We start from the raw sequence: 14,818 nt of genomic DNA, 5'->3' as shown, positions 1-14,818 counted from the left end.
AACACTACATATTTCAGAAAAATCTTATAAAAACACAGAACATTTAAGTAACCTACGGCACGCACATTTCCAGCGTGCAAGTACTTCATCAAGTAATAGCACAAGTATGAACAACTGCCATGCTTTTATGTAATGGCATCAGGTTTCGCTATAGGCTGCACTATTAGGCTGGCATATTCATTTAGCTTATGAGTCATTCATTGTGTAAACATCATAACAGAGACACCTACAAACTAATGAATTGTGAAAGAATTATAACATTTCCCCCTTCAGGCTTCCACCAGAATGTCACAAAATAAAGTTAATATCACAAAAGCTAGTTAGCAAAAGAGGCATTATGCACTAGCCAATAGTCAAGCCTTTGTCTTTTACAAGTCAGCCAGTAGCAGTCGATAATTTTTATTTGAAACAACACCATTCACCATAATCATGTTGCAGAACACTAACAAGAAAAGGTAACAACTGAGATAGAAATTATCACTTTTATTTCAGAGCCCCGGCTTTTATGACCATCATCATTACAGACAAGACACATCCGTGCCATGGAAATTGCAAATTTGAGGTCTTTCATAGATTTTTGCTGTTCTTCAGAATCTGAGCTTTCTTGCAGAGTTGGGAACAGGGGAAGGGGGGAGGATGACAGTGTATATAGCCCTTTGTTTTGCAAAGACAGCTTTAAAAAAAACTAAACAGATACATTGCCATCATGTCCAGTCTGCAGCCAAACAGAATGGAAGACTAGCACTGAGAAAAGAAGGGTGTTGTTCAGCTACAGAATTACAGCAACTTAAAAGACTAAGGCCATGTCTACACTACAAACTTTGGTTAACTCATATCACTGGTGTTGTCAGGAATCAGGGTCTGCAGCAGAACCAGTCTCCGAGCAACGTAACAAATGCAGCTGGCATGCAGTAGGCTGCCCAGTGGCCACACTGCCTGATTGGTGGGAAGAGTCACCGGATCAAGCCTTAAGACCAGCAGCAGCAGTATTTTGGCAGCTCCTCAAAGCATTCGCCCATGGCTGAGATAGCTCCTGCTCCTGCCTTGTGCCCAGCCTTGCCCCTGTCTTGCCTCACTCCAGGTAACTCAGTTCTGACCCTTGGCTCAAATTCCTAACTTATGACTCCATCTCTGGCATCTGGCCTGTGACTCCATCTCTGACCCTGGGCTCCTATTCCTGGCTACCAACTCCTGCTCCAACCACTAGGCTTGACATTTTTGCCCATCTGAGTGTACAAATGTAGTCCATTGTGGCTACACATACACCTGCCGTGGTTCTCATGGGGCAGTGTATGTGTGAAGCTGTGGTTTTCCTTGCTGTGTCCCCCTGTGGAGTGGTAAGGATAGGGATGTAGCCCAGGATGCCACGTGGTATGTTGGGGGGGGGTATAGGGAGCTGCTGCCATGGAGTTCTCCAAGGTCTGCAAAGGTGAGTCTGGGATATTTGGACCTGTTGGTCAACCAGGGTCTGCAGCATTTAAATTTGCTCCTATTAAGTCTTGGTGTATCTCCCCCTCTCCCTGCTGGCATTTCTTCTGTCCACTTTTCCCCTCTCCATACCATCAGCCCTCCAGGCCCTTTGTTCACGGTCTGATGCAGCACCAGCTTGCAGGACTTCATTCCGTATGTCCTCTCTAATCCTCTTCTTTCTCCTCATCAGGGTCAAGTGTTCTGTGGGTGTGGAGGGGCCCCATAACAGCAACAGCTCCTGATTAAAAAACAGATCTATCATTGGGCTTACAGTCACAACAGAGAGAGAAAGGTTAGTTTCAAAACTCCCTTCCCTTATTCCCATAAAACTTTTAATACAAGACAAGCTTATTGACACTTCAGCTTTGGAGCACCTCACCACTCTCCAGCCCATCAGGGTGAGTATGGCCCGCTGCGAGGCAGGGAATTTCAGTTGTAAGAAACAATAAAATTCCGGTCCCTATTCCATGGGTACACGTACAGTGCAACGGCACTGAATATTGGCACTATTTTTCACAGGCAGTGGTGATTTTAGCTGCTATCTTACTCCTGAGTGTAACAAAAGGCACAGAGATGACAGCTGCTACTGGTGTCCTGAAGCCACATGGGCCTGCATGCCGCTAGCTTATTTACTGCAAAAGAGACAGCCAAACTCATCACAGGATGGCATGGGAAAGCGTCCTACCGCAGGGGAAGAAATAAGACGCCCAATTCCTAGAAACCCTCAGGAGAGGATTGCAGAGTATTTCCATGAAAGTTTCATTGAGATCTCTCAGGAGGATACAAGGGGCATCTACCCCCATGTACATAAGCAGCAGATACCAACCCTACCTCTGTTTGTTATCAGGGCCGGCTCCAGGCACCAGCATTCCAAGCAGGTGCTTGGGGCGGCAATCTGCAAGGGGCAGCAATCTGTGTGTTTTTGCCACCCCAAGCAGCGCGCCGAATTGCCACCGCAGACGGCGGGGGCAGTCCGTGTGCCGTTAGGGCGGCACGCGCATTTCCATATCGGCGGCAATTCGGCGGCAGCTTCTGTGTTCAGCTGCCCGCGGTGGCAATTCGGCGGCTTTTGTCTTCCGGCTGAAGACAGAAGCTGCTGCTGACATGGAAACGCACATGCCACCCTAAGGGTACACGGACAGCCCCAGCCATCCGCGGCAGCAATTCAGCGCGCTGCGTGGGGCGGCAAAAACAGTAGAGCCGGCCCTGTTTGTTATACTGCTATCTCTTCTATTACGAGTAAAACAACGAAAAGTCGATACCTGTGTCTTGTTAACTTGGGGATGGGTTAGGTGCCATTTTTACATTTAAACACTGTAAGGGGAAAATACAGGCATACACTTAACTGAGGTCCCTTCCCCTTCAACAGGCTAGTCCATGCTCAGCTGGCAGGACTGGCTAGACCATGCAGGAGTCTCAGGCAGGTCCTGGCTCCTGGTATAGGTGGACTCCCCTGCATGCAGGGCCAGCTCTAACTTTTTTGCTGCCCCAAGCAGCAAAAAAAAGCGCTGCCCCGCCGAGCCCCCCCCGCCAAGCGCCACGCCGCCGGAACCCCCCGCCCCCGAGCACCGCGCCCCGCGCCGCCCCCCCACCGAGCGCCACGCCGCCGGAACCCCTCCCTGAGCCCCCCCCCCCGCGGAATGCCACGCTGCCCCCCACCACCCCAAGATTGGCCGCCCCTTACCAGGTGCCGCCCCAAGCATGTGCTTGTTTGCCTGGTGCCTGGAGCCGGCCCTGCCTGCATGTCACCTCTCTCTGCTTGTCCTCCTTCCAGTTCATGGCAGGGGCCCGTGGCTTAGGCTCCTCGGAGACATCCACAGTAGCATGCATGGTAGTGGTGAGGTCTCCGCCAAGTACAGCCTGCAGCTTGTCATGACCTATGAGGGAAGATTGAAAAAATTGGTTTAATCTGGAGAAGAGAAGACAGAGAGGACATGATAACAGTTTTCAAGTCCGTAAAAGATTGTTACAAGGAGGAGGAAGAAAAGTTGTTTTTCTTAACCTCTGGGGATAGGACACGAAGCAATGGGCTTAAATTGCAGCAAGGGAGGTCTAGGTTGGACATTAGGAAAAGCTTCCTAACTGTCAGAGTAGTTGAGCACTGGAATAAATTGCCTAAGGAGTTTGTGGAATCTCCATCATTGGAGATTTTTAAGAGCAGGTTAGACAAACACCTGTCAGGGATGGTCAGATAATACTTAGTCCTGCCATGAGTGCAGAGGACTAGACTAGATGACCTCTCAAGATCCCTTCCTGTTCTATGATTCTATAAAAGCATCAGGTCTGCGACTCAGCACCAGTTTGATTGTTGGCCTCCGTGGCCTTGTGGTATGCCTGCAGCAGTTCATTTGCTTTCATGCAACACTGCTGCTGAGCCATTGTACTCCTTTGCCTGCATCCCCAGACAATCTTTTCATAGATGTTGACACTTCTACATCTTGCCAGTAGCTGTGCCTACACAGCCTCTTCTCCCCACAGGCCCAGGAGATCCAATATCTCCTGTCCACTCCAGGCAGGAGTGTGTCTAGTATGTAGAGCTGTTATGGTTGGTTGGGCAGTTGCACATGAGGGAGAGCTGCTAGGTATGCACGCCAAGATGGGCGATCAGGAAAAGGTATTTAAAAAATATGCAGTGGGCTTTAAGAGGGGGGATTGCTGCCAGTCTCCATGACCCCTGGGCAGTAGTGTTTACAATTGTGACACAGAGGTCAGTGTCCAGGGAATAGGGCATTGTGGGACAGCTGCTAGAGGACTGTTAGAGTCAACACAGGTTGTGCAGTGTCTTCACTCCCCCCACATCAAGCTCAGTAAGTTACCACAGCTCCACACTGTTTGGGGAAGGTGGTTTTACTGTGTCACCATTACAGGGTGCTTATATCAGCCAGAGACAAATTGGAATGTAGACACATATGCACAGATAGGTTGGCACAAGGAGACTTATGTTGGCCTAACTTTGTAATGTAGACCAGGCCTCACAGCGTTAACAGTTTCACAACATATCAAGTAAATTCAGCAAATGCACTTGTCCAGTGTAGCTGGGTGTACCTGGTATTCTGGCTGATGTTTCACACTTTTGAATGGATGTTCCTTAGAAAGTTACTGACAGATCACCTTCATTTTTTATTTTTAAGCAGTGGAAGTACTTAAACAACTAGATGGGAGCCAGGCTGTCCCATCCTCCTCTGTAGGAAAAGGGGCAGAATTAAACTAAGGGCTTGTTTACATGGTGGGGTAATGCACTCTGTGAGGGTATGATTTCTAAAGCAGGGGTTCTCAATCTTTTTCTTTCTGAAGCCCCCCTCAACATGCTATAAAAATTCCAGGGCCCAGCAGGAAACGGGGGGGACAGACTCAGGGCTCCGGGCCAGGCCCTCAGGCATAGTTATAGTTTGACTTCTATTGGGGGTGGGGGGACAGGGGACAGTGGGACTTGAGCCAGCTCCACACAGCAGGGTCCAGGAAGGCAGTGCCACCTCCACCCCGACTCACCTCAGCAGGCCACCCAGCCTGTCTGGGTTGTGTGTGATGGGGGTTCAGCTCAAACAATTTGAAAAGTGCTCAGGGTGCAGGCAGGGGGCAGCTAGGGGCTGTGTGCAGGCACGGGGGTAGCTCAGGATGCAGGGAGGCTGGTAGCTAGGGGCTGTGTTCAGGCACGGGGGTAGCTCAGGATGCAGGGAGGGGATAGCGAGGGGCTGTGTGCAGGCGGGGAAGTAGCTCAGGGTGCAGGGATGGGGTAGCTAAAGGCTAGAGGGGGATGTGCCAGGCAGCAGCACTCCCACCCCTGGTGCTCCAGCCAAGCCGTGCAGCCAGCCCCAGTGCTCCCAGCGGTGTGGCACTAGCACCAGCTGCCCTGCGTCCCTGCAGGAGGCAGATCAGCCAGCCTAAGCCAGCAAAGGCAGAGCGCTGGAATGCAGGGGGGGCCTGGCCTGGGGGCGGAGTATGGCAGGGCCATGCTAGGTTGTTTGGGAAGGCACAGCCTACCCCTGTCTACGACACCCACCGCCCATGCCTGCTGTAGAAGATGGAGAGACTCACTGCCAAAGAAGAAACCTCAATTTCTGCATTAAATAAACCAACTGTATCCTGTCACAGCAGAGTCTTTGAGAAATAAATCTTCCTCTGAGGATACTGATTCCTTCAATAAAGAAACTTCCACATTCTGTGAACTGCAGCAAACCAGCCTTGTCTTTCTGAGACCTTCTTGATGTATTATATAGACATGATAAAGGTCAAGTACATTTTCTTTGCTTTTCAGCTCACTGAAGTCACTTTCATCTTCTTCCTGAGACAATGTAATGACAGAAACTCACCTTCTCATCTTTTCAGAGGTGCAGTTTTGGTAATGAGGGGCCCCGGTTTTGCCCTACATACTTGAGACTGTGTTAGGAGCAATGATGGTTCAGCTGGAGAATTCTGAGCAAGGACAATTATCTCAAAATACCTGCTCCAAGCAGGCTTTGACCACAATTTCTGAAGCAGTATTGAATATATAGTTTGTCCTTGGCTACAGTTTGACATAAAATTGTGATTAATGCCAGTTCAGCTATACCAATAGCTGGCACTCATTTTCAGCAACAAGTAATTTTGCTAGGTTTAGGAGTATTCTACTGCAGGCCTTTAAAATAATCTAAAGTCAATTATGTGATATCTGGTGCTACTGCATTTACAAACAAGCATTTTATACTGATTTTGGTAGGAGGCTGTTATTAAAATCGCATCAGAAAATCTACATGTAAAACTAAGGTATTTCACTGCCCCCTCCCCCGACTGGAGTTCTATTCTGTGGCCATTTATTAAAAACTATTTTAAATCTGATAAACCTGACTTGGGAGAGAAACTCATTTTCAAAGCGACTTGGCTGTATTCATGGCAGTTTTCTCTAACTGAGAGAGGCTTTCAGATTGAGACTCCCATCTTTAAATTATAAGCTTTTTACATGTAAGAAACAGGGTATTTGTGAAACTAAGTTGACATTTTCCTCTTAAAATAAAGAGTTACGGGTATTTTAACCAACAAGCGGAAGTGAGTACTGGTCTCTCTAAGGTTCTGATTGTGCAAACACTTGCACACCTGCTTAACAGTATTCACATGAGTAATATCATTGAAGTCAATGGTACTACATATACAAGTAAAGCTAAGCATGTGCATAAACGTTTGATGAATTGGAGCCCACATTTACAAAGACTGGAAAGAAATGCAAGGGATGTTAGTGTTAAAATTACAAATACTTCATATTCAATAGTAAAATTCTCAGAGAAACTTCTACTACTTTCAAGGTTTTTCAGGTTTAAGATACAGAAACATGCATGTGTGTGTCCACAAATATATAACTGACCCCATGCTCTAGTGACAAAGCAGATTGCTGCCACACAGGGTTCCAAATCTGGATGTCCCACTGAACAGGTTAGCAGGCAACACTAGCAACACTACCTCAACCCTTCTGAAAGGAGTTCATTCTCTTTACTCTTAAGTGAGCCTCTATTTGACTGATGCTCAGAGCACCCAACCTGGGTTGGCCAGACAGAAAATTCCTGCAAGGGGCTGGGAGGGGGAGTTAAAGTGTGAATGGAAGCAAAGGAAAGTAAAATGGTTAAAGTACCTGTTTAAATAATAAGACTTAGTAACAGAAGAGTAAAATAACATTTATTTGTGCAGATTTAAACTAAGTATAGTACCCACACAGGTTAATTGCTTTTACACTGCAAATATTGCCATTAGCCGCCATTATGGAAAACATCAAATCAAGATTACTATTATGGAAATATAGTTCCATTTGATGTATAGAAACTATGACCCAACACTATTATCTAAAAATGTAAGGATCCTTTTAAGCATAAAACCTGTCTGGCTTCCATGTCACAGAAAGCTGCAGAAGCAGATTTTTTCTCAGGGCTTCTGCAACTTTCCAAGTTATGGAAACTTTATGTTTGTTTTTTTAACAACAGAATTGAGTCCTAATGACTCAGAAAGACAGATGCATAGGAGCTGCTGCAGTAAAGAGAAATGAAAAAAGCAGATAGGAAAACACTGAATAGACTTACCAAAAAGCAGAATTGTCTCATTACAAAAAGATGATAAACTCCATCTCTTTCAAAAAGCGTGATGGCTTGAAGTGTCGCTGAACTAATTTTCTAATGCTACAATTTCCTCCTCAAGTATTCAGCAACTATGCATTCTACTGACAAAATGTGAGTGGCACTTCATTTGAAGAATAGTTGGTGTTCAACTAACCAGCACAAAGCCCAAAAAGTCACACTAACTCATGTTAAACTTTAATATGCTAAAAACATAATAAATCTAATCAGGATCTAGCATTTACCTGAACTGACCAAGGACCTCTGGGTTGTGTTCCGACTGTTTCACAAGTGAAGACTCTTCTTTGCCTGATAACTTCAGTTTATCATTCTGTGGCACAGGCTCCTCCAAATGGTAGAGTCAATGTATTGCAATTAGGGAAACAGCTCATCTTACAGCTCACCTAAAGAAAACAGAACTGAAACTAAAAATGGCTTGATCTGTTTTTAGCTATGTTCGTACTTTAAAAACCTACCTCAACCCTTCTGAAAAAGTATTTCAAATAGGTCTTTATTACTTTATAAAAACATTTTAAATCTTATACAAGGAAACTTATTAATATTGCTTAATATAAAGTGGCTCCAAATTATTTTGGCAATTAAAACTGATGGTTGCTTAATACGATTTTGGCCAGAAAATACAATTTAGTGAACTTTCACTTTTGCTGCCTTTCAGCACAACTAAGAGAAAACTTAACATTGGTGGGGGATGGGTTTAATCACTGCACATTGGGAGGAGGTTTTCAATGAGCTATCCACAGTGACACTCATATCTTTTTCATGAGTGATTACAGTTAATTTAAAACTCAGAAATATATCTAAGTAGTTCAAAGTCATTCCTGGCAACTAACTTTACCTTCCATTTGTCAATACTGAATTACAGCTGCCATCATGCTGCCCATTCACCTGATTTATTAGGCCCCTTTGGAGTTCCTCACAATCTTCCCTAATCTTGAAAAACATTAATAATCTTTGTCACCTATAAACTTAGCCGCCTTACTTTCATTTACAGATCATTTATTAACGCATTAAAACCAGCCCCAGAGCAGATTTTTAGGAACCCTAATGTTAGCCACTCACAATATTGAAAATGGACCATTTATTTATACTCTTTTCTTTTTCTTAGCCAGTTACTAATCTATGGCAAAACTTTACATCCAAACCCATGACTTCTTAGTTTGCCTAATAGCATCTTGTTAGGAACTTTTTCAAAAGCTTATTGAAAGTCCAAATAAATTATGCCAACTCTTTGTCTTCTCCTTCATCCACTATTTTGTTGACATTGTCAAAACAATTCTAGTAGGCTAGAGAGATTTTCTTTTACAGAGCCATGCTGGTATGTCCTTTTTTAAAATCTAATCATTTCTTCAACCAATTTCTCTTTTACTGAAGTATGGATCATGGATCTATAAGTGCCAGGATCATTCCTAGTGAATTTTGAAAATCATATGGCATATACAACGTTTGCTAGCTTCCAACCTTTTGGAATAGTAGCTGATTTTAATGAGATTTCATATTTTTGTTAGCTGCTCAGCCAATTAATTCCTCAGAATTCTCAAATTAATACCATCAGGTCCTGGTGACTTATTGATCTTTATTACTTTATTCTTGCACCTAATTTTTGACACCTTAGTCTGACAGTGCCTAAACTGTATTACCCGAAAAGATTATTAATCTCCACAACATCCTTTGCAGTGAAAACCCAATACAAATAAATCATTTAGTTTCTTTTCAATGTCCTTATTCTCACTGTAAAGGAGTGGACTTACTGCTGCAGTGCCTTCTGATGGCCAGAGGTGGTGTAGCAACTCTCTCCCTTTCCAGCAGCACCCCATTCGGATGGCTGCTCTGGTCTTCCAGTGGTCCACCTTCCTATGAGTTGGCCCTCTGGCCAGGTCACAATTTAATCCGCTCTTTTCAGCGTAACAAGAATTCCAGTGAAACAATGTCTAATACCTTCTATCAGATCTTTGGCCAGGACTCTGGGCCCCATGGTCCTGACTCCCTTTTCTGAGGGCTGTCATCCTTGTGCCCTTCTCCAGCCTCACACCACCATACAACTGCTGGTAGGGAAACCCGGGCCCTCTCACTACAACCAGGTTTCAGCCCAGTGACCCTATAACCAGCAGCGAAGTAATGCTCAGTCCAACTCTTTGCTACTGCTTCCCTGGGTTTCTTCCTACTCAGTCTCTCAGTCCTTCCCCTCACAGCCTCTTTAAACTCTCTCAAGATCCTCCCCTGGAATCCGCTAACAAAATCCCAGCATAAAAATATAAACAAAAGCCCACTTCTGACTTCCTTGGGTCTGCCTTTACATCCCTCTCACTTAAATGCCTCTCAGACTCCCTCCCTGGGAGTCCAGCTCCTGCCCTTTTGCCATGTGTTGGAATTATTAATAATATTTGAAATTATTAATATGGGAAACCAAACACTAATTTAACCATAAATTCCTTTATTAAATCCCAGTGTACTAATATAGTTGCTCTAAACATGCCTAAAAAGCCTCAGAAATAAGCAATTTACTACATCTGAAAAGTAACAAAACATTTATAAGCATTTGATCAAGATACTTACAAACAGGCTAATCCCCGGGGTGCTTAGACCCATGTTGATGGGCTCCAACGTGGTCAGGCAGATATGAACAATGAACTCTAACAGAGTTTACTTTTTTATAACCATCAAGAAGCAAGTGATGTCATTTCCAAGTACTGACTTCAGCTAAAAACAAATTTGAGACAGTGTGACGTTCCCCTGGTGTTATCTGGGCCAGCGATCTGCTAGGTCACTCCAATCCTCGACTCTGGGAGCCAGCCTTACCCTGCTCTGCTGTGAGAACCCCCACACCCAGGCTGTTCACGCACAGCCTCTAGCATGTAAGCTTCTCCCAGCTACGTGAGTGAGTACTTTTGGCCAGCCGCTCCTTGGATTGTGCAACCGAATGACACTAGCCAATATCTCCGGTCCCAGACACTGTTACCAGAAATTGGGTCAGCTAGTAAGCTTAGGGAGGACTAATGACCCACTAGAGTTTGGCAGAAAGCAACACGTTTATTATACTGATAGCTAAGCTCAAAGGAAGGGGGGCGCACACTCACACTCGCATACTCACGCTCCCAGGACAGGCACAGCACTGGCAATGTTAGGATCCTTGAAGGTAAGTGTTCCATAGTGCAGTGATGGACGGCGTGATGAAGGCAAGTCTTCCCAAGACATGATGAAATGCAACGCAGTGAACCACTGGCCAAGCGGTCCGGGCGAAGGGCCTTCATGGGAGGTACAAGCTTGTGAGTGCCCTTTGGAGCACATGGCCCCTTCCCCTTTTAAGGACCTGCTCTTCAGGGCCTGCGACTAGAGATGACTTGGCCACGTCTGGTTGGTCACACTCCACCTCAGGCAGTGTCCATGCTGCGTCCATGCAGTGGGTGTGTGAGTGCTGCCTAATTACAGTCCCAGATACCTTGTCTACCTGGAAGCTCTTTTGATCTTCCAGCTGTTCAACCAGCCCATTCGTCCCACAAGCATTCCAGGAGGAATGAGGGAGGGAAAGCCACTTCACAAGTATTCAGAGGGAGAGGAGACAAAAAGGGGGGGAATATAACAGACCTTTTGAGTATACAGGTTATACATAGCATAGTTATACAGAGCATACAGATCACTGCTGCTCCTACAACAGACCTCCGTCTTGCAGTGTCCCGTTATGCCCGCTGGATGCTGCAAACTTATATGAGTTTGTCAATTTAACAAAGAAATTGATATGTACGAGGCTTGTTATCCCAAGGGGAGTCTGACACACTTCAAACCAAATGCACTGCTTCAGGTAGAATAAACAAACAAATTTATTAACTACAAATGATAGATTTTTTAAGTGATTATAAATCAAATCACAAGAAGTCAGATTTGGTCAAATGAAATGAAATCAAAACGCATTCTAAGGTGATCTTAACACTTTCAGTGCCCTTACAAACTTAGATGCTTCTCACCACAGGCTGGCTGGTTACCCTTCAGCCAGGCTCTCCCCATTGATCAGCGCTTCAGTCGCTTGGGGTGGTGTCTGTAGATAGAGATGGAAGAGAGAGAGAGAGAGCATGGCAAACGTCTCTCCCTTTTATCATTTTCTTTCTTCCCTCTTGGCTTTGCCCCCCACCTTCAGAGTCAGGCGAGCATTACCTCGTCATAGTCCCAAACTGACCAAGGGAAGGGGGGTGATTCACTCAAGAGTCCAACAGATCCTTTGTTGCTGCCTAGGCCAGTGTCCTTTGTTCCTCTGAGGCTGGGCTGGATTTGTCCCATACATGTCCTGATGAGGTGTGAACTGCACCTCTGCTCCTAGAGAGTTTTGCCTGGGCTTGTTTTAAGCCATGAGGACACATTTTCAGCCTCATAACTATACACATGAAACTACAACCTATAACATTACTATAACAACAATGCTCAGTGCATCATGAGCCTTCCGAAGACACCTGACATGACATGACAAACATAGCATTTGATACCACACAATCATATTATAGGGATGAACATGGGGGAGCAGGGTGTTCCCTGGAGATACAGAGCGTCTCAGACAGTTCACCCTTATTTCCAGTCTTCATCCAGATAAGATTTACAACCTCCTTTCTTCCCCAGGCCTTTCCTTCCCTCCTTCTCACTGACCAAGTTTTTCCAAAGCACCTGAATTCACACAGGAGATAAGTGGTATGTGGGATGGTAAGGGCCATGTTGGCTCATTTTAAGACACATTAAGACATCTGCAGTCACCCCTATCGGTCAGAGGCCTTCTTTTTAGAAACTTTCCCTTATCTCATTATTTATTCTTTGAGCCAGACATCCTCCCTACTACAGTCCTTCTGGCTTTATAACTTATTATTTTCAAGGCTTTCCGTCTACCTTCTAGTCAAGGCCTTTCTTTATAACACATATTTCCTTAAGATAAATATGAAATTAAAGAATTAGAATTATCCTACTTTCCCTACCTTAAAACCCTACATCAGATTTACTACATTAAGCATTTTAACATACTTTTTTTTTTGCAGCATTTTGTATGACTAATAAACTTGACAATACAAAATCAAAATTACAATTACCACAATTGTATTGACAACTAACAAAACTTTGAATGACAATTTTTACTGTGGATGTAATCCCATGTTCTATGCTTATTCCTATCAGGAGGGCTAGTTAACTCCTGAATTCCCTTTTCCTGCCTATTAAGCTTTTAACATCCAGGCTCAAGGGGAAAATACTAGGCCCCAACTTCGGTACGGCTTTTGCAGCCTCCTCCTATAATCTCAATTCAGCCTGTAATTCAGTTACATTATAAAAAATGGACATGTGATATAAAGTCTTTCCATTTATCACTACAGTGAATTTTAGTGTGAATACAATCAAAATAAGAGTCTTTGGATCCATACGGTTACTTCTAGCCACCACACAATATTTATCATTCCCAGCATAAACAGTTTTTACTTCACCAGTTCCCCCAGCATCTCAACCAGACTGTGTGGTTTGGAGACTGCTCCCCCAAAGTGAACCTGCATGCCAGCCCAGCAACTCTATCTGTAAAACATTACACCTGCACATGTAGGTGTCCCTCAGGTGCGAGCAACAGGACAAGTCTGGGGTTTTCCAGACCTTGTAATTATCTTGCCTCAGTATTTGAAGAGGAAAAACAAACTTTTTTCAAACCTTACGAGTTGCAGTGTCTTCCAGTACTCCTACTGGTAGTGCTTTAACAATGGTTTGAATGACCTGGTGTTCTGTAATTACTGGGATGGATAGCGTGAGTGGGATAAGGAGTTCCATACCCTTTTCACAATTTACCCCACGGTATTGGACCCTTGTGAGGTTTTTTTTGGTTTTACACCAATCAATATTCTCTTTACCATACCAAGTTTTCAGTTTCTCTGTAGTGATAAAAGAAGGCACTTTACCTTGCTCTGAATCAGTGAGAGTGGCTTTGATTTTGTCTGGTGCATACCTTCCATACATAGCACATGATGGCCCTGGCTATTGTCCCTCATTGATGATCCTCATTGGCTTGGTTGATTATTTCATTCACTTTAGGCTGTACTTTCTTAAGCAAATTAACTATATCATGAGTATTAGACAAATTCAAAACTTCTTGATTAATGAAGTTCTTTGCTTTGCTCATATATCAGGCTGAGTATGTCCATAGCCAGCTTGTGCTGGAAGGCTCATTCATGTTCTCACATGGTCTCAATCTCCACCTGGTTTCAGAGTGATGCTCTGTCTCCAAACCGCATTGCCACATCACTGGCAAATAGGCTCCATTGGCTTCACCTTTGAATTGATCCCCGGTACATCCCTTGTTCCAGTTCAGGTGGTAGCTAGGGGATTTCTCAGGATGGCTCCCCCTTTTGTTCTGTTCCACCCACTTATATATCTTTTGCATAAGGCGGGAATCCTCTCTCCTTCTCAATGGAAAAGCACCAGGTTAAAGATGGATTCCAGTTCAGGTGACATGATCACATGTCACTGTAAGACTTCATTACCCACTTGCCAGCATACATGTATACAGGAAGACTTACAAGTAAAACAGAAGAACAGGAGTACTTGTGGCACCTTAGAGACTAACAAATTTATTAGAGCATAAGCTTTCGTGGACTACAGCCCACTTCTTCGGATGCATATAGAATGGAACATATATTGAGGAGATATATATACACACATACAGAGAGCATAAACAGGTGGGAGTTGTCTTACCAACTCTGAGGCCTAGTCTTCACTTACCGGCTGGTCCGGAGGCACGCCATCGATGTTCTGGGATCGATTTATCGCGTCTGGTTAAGACGCGATAAATCGATCCCGGATCGATCCCGGAAGTGCTCACAATCGACGCCGGTACTCCAGCTCGCCGAGAGGAGTACGCGGCGTCGACGGGGGGAGACTTCCGGCCGCGTCTGGACCGCGGTAAGTCCGGAGTAAGGTACTTCGAATTCAGCTACGTTATTAACGTAGCTGAATTTGCGTACCTTAGTCCGAAGTCCGGACTAAGTGTAGACCAGCCCTGAGAGGCCAATTAATTAAGAGAAAAAAAACTTTTGAAGTGATAATCAAGCTAGCCGAGTACAGACAGTTTGATAATAAGTGTGAGAGTACTTACAAGGGGAGATAGAGTCAATGTTTGTAATGGCTCAGCCATTCCCAGTCCTTATTCAAACCGGAGTTGATTGTGTCTAGTTTGCATATCAATTCTAGCTCACCAGTCTCTCTTTGGAGTCTGTTTTTGAAGTTTTTCTGTTGTAATATAGCCACCC

At 44.6% G+C, this 14,818-nt stretch overlaps 1 long non-coding RNA gene across 9 annotated transcripts in view; it reads right to left on the bottom strand.

The window, feature by feature from the left end:
* Positions 1 to 383: 383 nt before the first annotated feature.
* Positions 384 to 14,818, bottom strand: part of LOC117871068 — a 49,513-nt gene continuing 35,078 nt past the window's right edge. The window contains exons 1-5 of one of the 9 annotated variants that reach the window (XR_004644143.1): positions 10,640 to 10,887; positions 10,119 to 10,262; positions 7,512 to 9,457; positions 3,155 to 3,347; positions 384 to 1,708 (exon numbers count right to left, since the gene is read on the bottom strand). This is a non-coding gene — a long non-coding RNA (uncharacterized LOC117871068). Of the gene's footprint in view, positions 1,709 to 3,154; positions 3,348 to 7,511; positions 9,991 to 10,118; positions 10,263 to 10,639; positions 10,888 to 14,818 lie in introns of those variants that run through there. The other 8 variants (XR_004644142.1, XR_004644145.1, XR_004644146.1 and 5 more) reach the window with 8 other exon arrangements.

The sequence above is a fragment of the Trachemys scripta genome, chromosome 1 (genome assembly GCF_013100865.1).
Source record: "Trachemys scripta elegans isolate TJP31775 chromosome 1, CAS_Tse_1.0, whole genome shotgun sequence".
NCBI classification, from domain to species: domain Eukaryota; kingdom Metazoa; phylum Chordata; order Testudines; family Emydidae; genus Trachemys; species Trachemys scripta.
Note: the sequence above shows the minus strand (reverse complement) of the source record. Positions and strands in the feature narration are given on the sequence as shown.